Source organism: Neophocaena asiaeorientalis, unplaced genomic scaffold (genome assembly GCF_003031525.2).
Source record: "Neophocaena asiaeorientalis asiaeorientalis breed wild unplaced genomic scaffold, Neophocaena_asiaeorientalis_V1.1 scaffold29, whole genome shotgun sequence".
NCBI lineage: Eukaryota > Metazoa > Chordata > Mammalia > Artiodactyla > Phocoenidae > Neophocaena > Neophocaena asiaeorientalis.
This window is the reverse complement of record NW_020174423.1, coordinates 7,491,345-7,498,143: the sequence shown is the minus strand read 5'-3', so window position 1 is coordinate 7,498,143 and position 6,799 is coordinate 7,491,345.

Below are 6,799 nucleotides of genomic sequence, written 5' to 3'. Positions count from 1 at the left end.
AACAAAAATGGGAAACAGCTGGAGTGTGAGGATGAACTGGAACTGGAAGGGGAGAGGAAGAGCCCCGGCCCCAGCTGTCCCTTTGGCCAAGTGAGGGGCCCAGCGTTTGGGGCGTAAAGGGACACAAAGTGTTTTCTGCTCTGAGAGGAAAATTAAGGGCATTGAGGAGGGTGATGGAGGCCAAAGACTGTGACGCAGGCCCACTTAACTTCTTGGTCTTCTTAGGAGAGAAAGTCTGGGCTCCAGATACAGGGATGCCGCCCACCCAACCTCCTTTTTAAGACCAGGAGCCAGGCCCCACCTCGCTGTGGTAACTGACACTGGGAGCTGACTGAACTCGCCTACAAGCTCAGGATTCAACCCACAGGCCGGCGAGGCAGAAGAGGCCATCAGACCAGACCTGAAGGCAGAGACGTCAGGAGCCCGGAGGCCCTTTGCTCTGGAAGACGAGGAGCATCCTGGAGGAAGAAGAGTTAGGAGAGCGGCTGCGTCCAGGCTTTCCTGTGACCTAGGGAGCCCATGACCTCTATTCTGCTGTTTACGCAGTACAAACTGTGGGCATTCACACGACTGCCTACCTGCTCACCGGGTTATTTATAGTGAGAGGAAAGTAAGACAGTGGGCTTGAAAATACTTTCCAAACCAAAGCTCTGTACCCGTATAGATGGATTCACTGTCTGGCAAAGGCAAGGGAGTCATTTTGATGTGTCTCCACTCTTAGATGGATCTTGTATGGACTGAGATGTGGTTCTCTAACCTAGGGTGAGATTTATAGCGACCCTCAACAGGTGTATCATACATTAAGTATCTGAAACTATCTGACTCTCACATTCTGGCCCTCACAAGTATTCTGTGGTCAGTCTGCTTCCAACAATACTGGTTTTAAAGGGTGTAAATCAAAGTGCGGGGGATTGTCTGATACCCAGAAGTAATAACCAAAATTCGGGGGCCATTTGACTTTTTCTCAGAAAGTAGACCAAACGTTAAACTTGGATTTTAGGTTTTGGCTAATCCTAGTATTTTCTCTCAAATGTCACTGCTACATTAGGAGCCCCATAGTCTCTTGTTTCTTCTTAGCAATTCGTGAAGAGACCATCTTCCCATTCAGAATCCAGGCATGATGATAATTTTAAGGATCTAATTTTTAAGAGGTCACATTGAGACCTACCTTTTTCCAACTTGATAAAATTTATCACCATTAAAGACAATGTGAAAGCATACAATGCCTTGTTATGACAGAGAAAACAATGTGAGGTAGATGATTCCAAAGATGGTCACAACAATATCACCATCATGAAGTGAAGTCTATTTTTTCTTCCCGTTGAATCTGGGCTGGCCCTGTAACTGCTTTGACCTATAGAATGTGGCAGAAATAATATTTGAGGTCTCCCAAGACCAGACATTAAGCAAGCCTGAAAGCTTCTGCTTGGTAGTCTGGGGAAAGCCAGCCACCACATGAGAAGAGCCCACCATGTTGTGAGGAAATCCAAGCTATGTGGAGGGACCACGTGGAAAGAGAGAGATGCCTGACTAGCCCCTAGATGTTCAGCCTGTCTCAGCTGAGGTACCAGACTTGTGAGTGAAAAAGCCCTCCAGGAAGGTTCAAGCCCAGCAGACACCACATGGAACAGAGATGAGCCATCCTCACTGAGCCCTGCCAAAACTGCAGAATTGTGAGCAGATAAATGATTGTTGTTTTAAGGCACTAAATGTTGGGGGTGGGGTGGTTTAAAAGCAGCAATAGGACACCAAAACACAAAGCTAAACAAGAGAAAGGCCCATAGCATACAGATCAACCTTCTGTAAACTTCACAAAGCAGAGTTTTGGGGATAATTTTTTTATCTTATCTCAGGAGTCATTTGCTTTCTGTTTACTCTCTTGCTGATTTATAATCGTCCCACCTGGTGCTTGTTTATCCCAGTGTTATACCAAGGGTGGGAGGAGGGGGCGTGGGAGAAGTCTACTTCTATGAGGGAGGAGTATTTTATCACTGTACATTGTTTGGAACTGTTGGAGCATGAAAATAATAAAAAGCAAACTGAATTTTAGTCAGTTTTTAAATTGTTTTTATATTCTATACACACACACAGGCACACACGCACACACACAGAAATTCACTGCTTGTTGACTGCATGTAGAGTGGGTGGCTCCCATTGCCTTTCTCCTTGGTGTGCCACTGGTTTACATACATACATACAGTGAGACTCAGGAGTAATGTCATCTCCACAGCACAGAGCTGTCTGAACCCAACCAAACTGTCAAATCACACAGCTGCAAACCAGCCTCTTGTCTGTTGGCTGACAAAGACTCAGCGGGGGAAGACCCAGTGAATCCAACCATCCTTTAATCCACAGGGTAATTCTCAGTGGGTTGCTATAGTACCCACTTCTAGGCTGACCCCCTGCTGTGGGCGTGACCCTTTCCCCATCTGTCAGAGTCCTTCTGTCTGTTTTCCATGGAGCTCAATACACTGCCTTATCTACCCCAACAAAAGAGATTCAACCTCAAGTTTTGCTCTGAAGGACCACAGGGCAGGACCACATTTCTGCCAACATCCAGAAACAGTACAGCTAATACCCCTGCCTCCTGTTAACAAAGGGAGTCTATGGCCATTACCCTGCCAGTTGCATCAAGGCTGCTGAAGAACCTTGTTTCCTACCAAGCTGCAGATGGAGAACCCCATAGGCTGGCTGCTCAGGGCAACCTTGGAGCAACAAAGCAACAAGTCGTTCAGTCTGTACTGAGAAGACTCCAAAAATGAAGTTTGCCCAGGTAATTTTCAGTCCGTCCATCAACACATATGGTCTGCTGGGCTTCTACCATCCGTCCAGCATGTTGTCAAGTATCTGGGAAAGACAGAAGGTTTTTTTTTGTTTTGTGGGGGTTTTTTTTTGGTGAATTTTGAGAAAACAATCATTTGGAATGCCAGTGAAATCTATTGTCATAAGAGAAAGAAAAAAAGGGTCTGTCTTGCTCTCCAGAAAGCCTGGAACAGAAGAAAGCGAGAGGTTTGGTGAACTCCACTTTCTGAAATAAAGACAGGCAACAGAAATCTAACTGGGCTGCCAGTTACCATCTCAGGAAGAAGTCAGAAATGATACTAGGGCCATTGTGTCCTAGCTTTTCAAGACTTTGGAACCTTTGAAACTCTGGCAGGTTCGGTTTTTTAAACCCTGTATCCACGTGATGATTAGAAATAAAATCCTTACAATGAAAAGGGTCTGTGTTCTGGCTGAGGCTCCAGAAAGGAGAAGGGAGGCCGGACCACCTCACTCAGCAGCCAGTGTTTGGGGAGAAGAGCTCCCAAGAGCAGTGGTGGTATGTGCTGGATTGTGAGTGATTGACGACAGTTCCCCAGACCTAGTGTGCTTTCTCCAGTTTCTGTAAAGTCCTGACTTTAAAGGCTTTTTATTTTCTAGGTGAATGCACAGAAAAGTGTCCAGTTATTGAAAATTATATTAAAACTCATCCTTACAGCAGAGCAGAAGGTGAGTCATCCCTTCATGGATGTGGCCTAGATCTATGATCTATGATCTAGAATGGCCCTCCGTATGCCAGCACACACCCCAGGGAGCCATGAAGCTGAAGAGACCCTCTGGGTGGGGCAGTCACGACCAGTCCCAGGGCAGTGGCAGCCATTATCTGAAGTGTGTGAGCAGAGGTCTTTTGTAGCTTCTGCTGCTAGAGCTACCTCTTCACTCACACGGCTACTTCTGGGTCATTGCCCGACAGGCTGCATGTGCCAGAGGCAGCCCCAGGTGGGGTCTGTAAGCATGAATCACTCTGTTATGGGGACAGCTTGAGCAGAACGTGTCTTGCTGCCTTTCTCAAAAGGGTGATGCAGACAATGAGATTGCTACTTATGTAAGCCGCACACTGCCTGCATAGTCTGCCTATTTAAGGAAAACTTGTTTATTGGGTTATTCTTTTTGCTGGAAGTAACTACCTTAAGGATCCATTACATTTTGCAAGATTAATTCGTGTTCTTAAATGTCCACGTTTTTCATGGTTTTGGCCATGAAAACCTTGCTCATCAGAGGCAGGAGGGTTTTTAATTTCTATTCTTTTGGGGTCTCTTTTCCTGTTTACTCCTCTGGAAGGAGTAGTCATATCTCTCCCTTTGTAGCTCAGACAGAAGGGGGATGTGAATAGTATAGCCCCATAAAGACTGAACATCACCCACCCATTCATTCAGGCCCACTGTGTTTACAACATCTATTCATTCATTCAGTAATAATAATAATAATAATAATTATTATTATTATTATTTTTATTAATTAATTAATTTATTTTTGGCTGGTTGGGTCTTCATCGCTGTGCACAGGCTTTCTCTAGTTGCGGCGAACAGGGGCTACTCTTCGTTGTGGTGCACCGGCTCCTCATTGCGGTGGCTTCTCTTGGTGCAGAGTGCAGGCTCTAGGTGCGCGGACTTCAGTAGTTGTGGCTCTCGGGCTCTAGAGCACAGGCTCAGTAGTTGTGGCGCACGGGCTTAGTTGCTCCATGGCGTGTGGGATCTTCCTGGACCAGGGCTCGAACCTATGTCCCCTGCATTGGCAGGCGGATTCTTAACCACTGTGCCACCAGGGAAGTCCCATATTATTTTTTTAATGAAATAAATTTCCCCAGAACTCACAGCTAAGGATCTCAGTAACTGACTCTAGAACCTACATTCTTAGTCACCTTATTTTTTTAAATTTTTAAATTTAATTTAATTAGTTTATTTATTTATTTTTGGCTGTGTTGGGTCTTCGTTTCTGTGCGAGGGCTTTCTCTAGTTGCGGCGAGCGGGGGCCACTCTTCATTGCAGTGCGCGGGCCTCTCACTGTCGCGGCCTCTCTTGTTGGGGAGCACAGGCTCCAGACACGCAGGCTCAGCAGCTATGGCTAACGGGCCCAGTTGCTCTGCGGCATGTGGGATCTTCCCAGACCAGGGCTTGAACCCGTGTCCTCTGCATTGGCAGGAAGATTCTCAACCACTGTGCCACCAGGGAAGCCCCCATTCAGTAATTATTTAATGAGCACCTACTCTATGCCAAGCACTGGAGATACTGCAGTGAACAGTCTCAGCCCTCAGGAAGCTTCCCTCTAATGGAGGAGATACAATCAGCTGATAAGTATGGAATGTAATGAGTGCCGTGAAGAAAAACAAAGCTGGATACAGGATTAGAGAGAGGCTGGTGGGGAGGTAGGATGGTCATCGGGCTTCTCTGAGGACAGAAGGACATGAGGGAAGAGGCCGCCCAGGCAGCCAGAAGAGCCAGTTCAAAGGTTGCAAGTAGAGAGTCCTTGTGCTCAAGGAATAGCGTTGTTCTCGTACTAAACAGTGTCACTGAGAATTTAGCACGATCTGGTATCTGATGGTTACCTGAGTTGAAGAGGACTGGCCCAGAACTTTAAATTCCTTTGTAGTCTTTTGGGTTTTGGCCACACTTCCACAAAGGCATATAGGTCCCCGAGAAGTAACTTTTTGTGTTTATCATTATATCATGGAACTAAATTTCAGAGCCCTAAGAACAAGTGTCACAGAATGGCTCTCAGGTAGTCAATTGTGTGGCATCTTGGGAAGGCAAAACCACTTTGGGGCAGGTGCTGTCTGGTAAAGAAGGAAGGAACAGGAAATTACAGATTTCCTGTGCTGTAGTGGGGATAGTTAGTTATCTTCTGAGTGCCTCAGTTTCCTCCATCGTAAAAGAGGAGAAATAATACCTACGTAAGAGACAGTGAAAGCAGGAAAGTGCCTGGGACACGTAAAAGTTTTTGATAATGTTGGTTCTCATCAGCACATTGATCTTTTTCTAAGGATTTTACTTTAAGGATTTTGTTTATAATCACCTTGTAGAAATAAGATTTTTTAAAAAGAAAAAACCTAAGCTTAAAAGCATTAATAGCTTTGGAGAACTTGAGTGCCCCCAAACAACAAAGTTCAGAGCCAAATACCCTCATCTTCTTTAATAAGTCTATAAGCAAGAACCACAGAGGTGGTCTGAACCCATGTTTGAATTTGTCCCTATGAAGCCTGCATTTTGTATTATCTGAATGTTTAAAACCAGAGTTTGGAAAACAAACCCTTCCCTAGTACACACTGATACACCAGAGTTACTTTACCTCCTCAGACACAAGTGCAATTGAAACTAATTAATCCTGGAAAGTAAACTCCTAGAAGCCATATTGTCCATAATAAAGAACAGCATTTAAAGAGAGAAGCAACTGAATTTAATGGTTAAGAGCACAGTTCTGGAATCAGACCTTAGTGCAAACTATATGATGTTGGGTTTGACCTCTCTTAGCCTCAGTTTCCTCTCCTATAAAATGGGGATGATAAGAATGTCTCATTAGGTGGTTCTGAAGATTAAATAAGATCATGCATGTAAAGCATTTAATATAATGCTGGGTACTATAGTATGAGCTTATTAAAATATAATTAGTGTAACCTAATAACATGTTATTAAATGTTATTAGTGTAACATTGAGTTCTACAACCTTCAGGAGAGTGATATTGAGACAGTGGGTCAAGAAAATCCTCTCCAGAAGGTGAATTTTGAGTCAAGCCTTGAGTGATGTACAGGACAAAATAGGCTCTGTGAAGCTCTAACCAGTGACTCGTAGGAGAGGCAGAAGGAACAGTAAGTGTAAAGTCCACCCCAGCTGTACGTAGAGGACCAGCAGTGTGGCTGGAGGGTGGTGAGGGAGGGAGCAGCGGAAGGAGATGAGGTTCAAAGAGTAATGAGGGAACGTGCAAGCAGGGATGAGAAATTTGGAGTTCATTCTTTTTTTTTTTTCTTTCTTTTTTTTTTTTTTT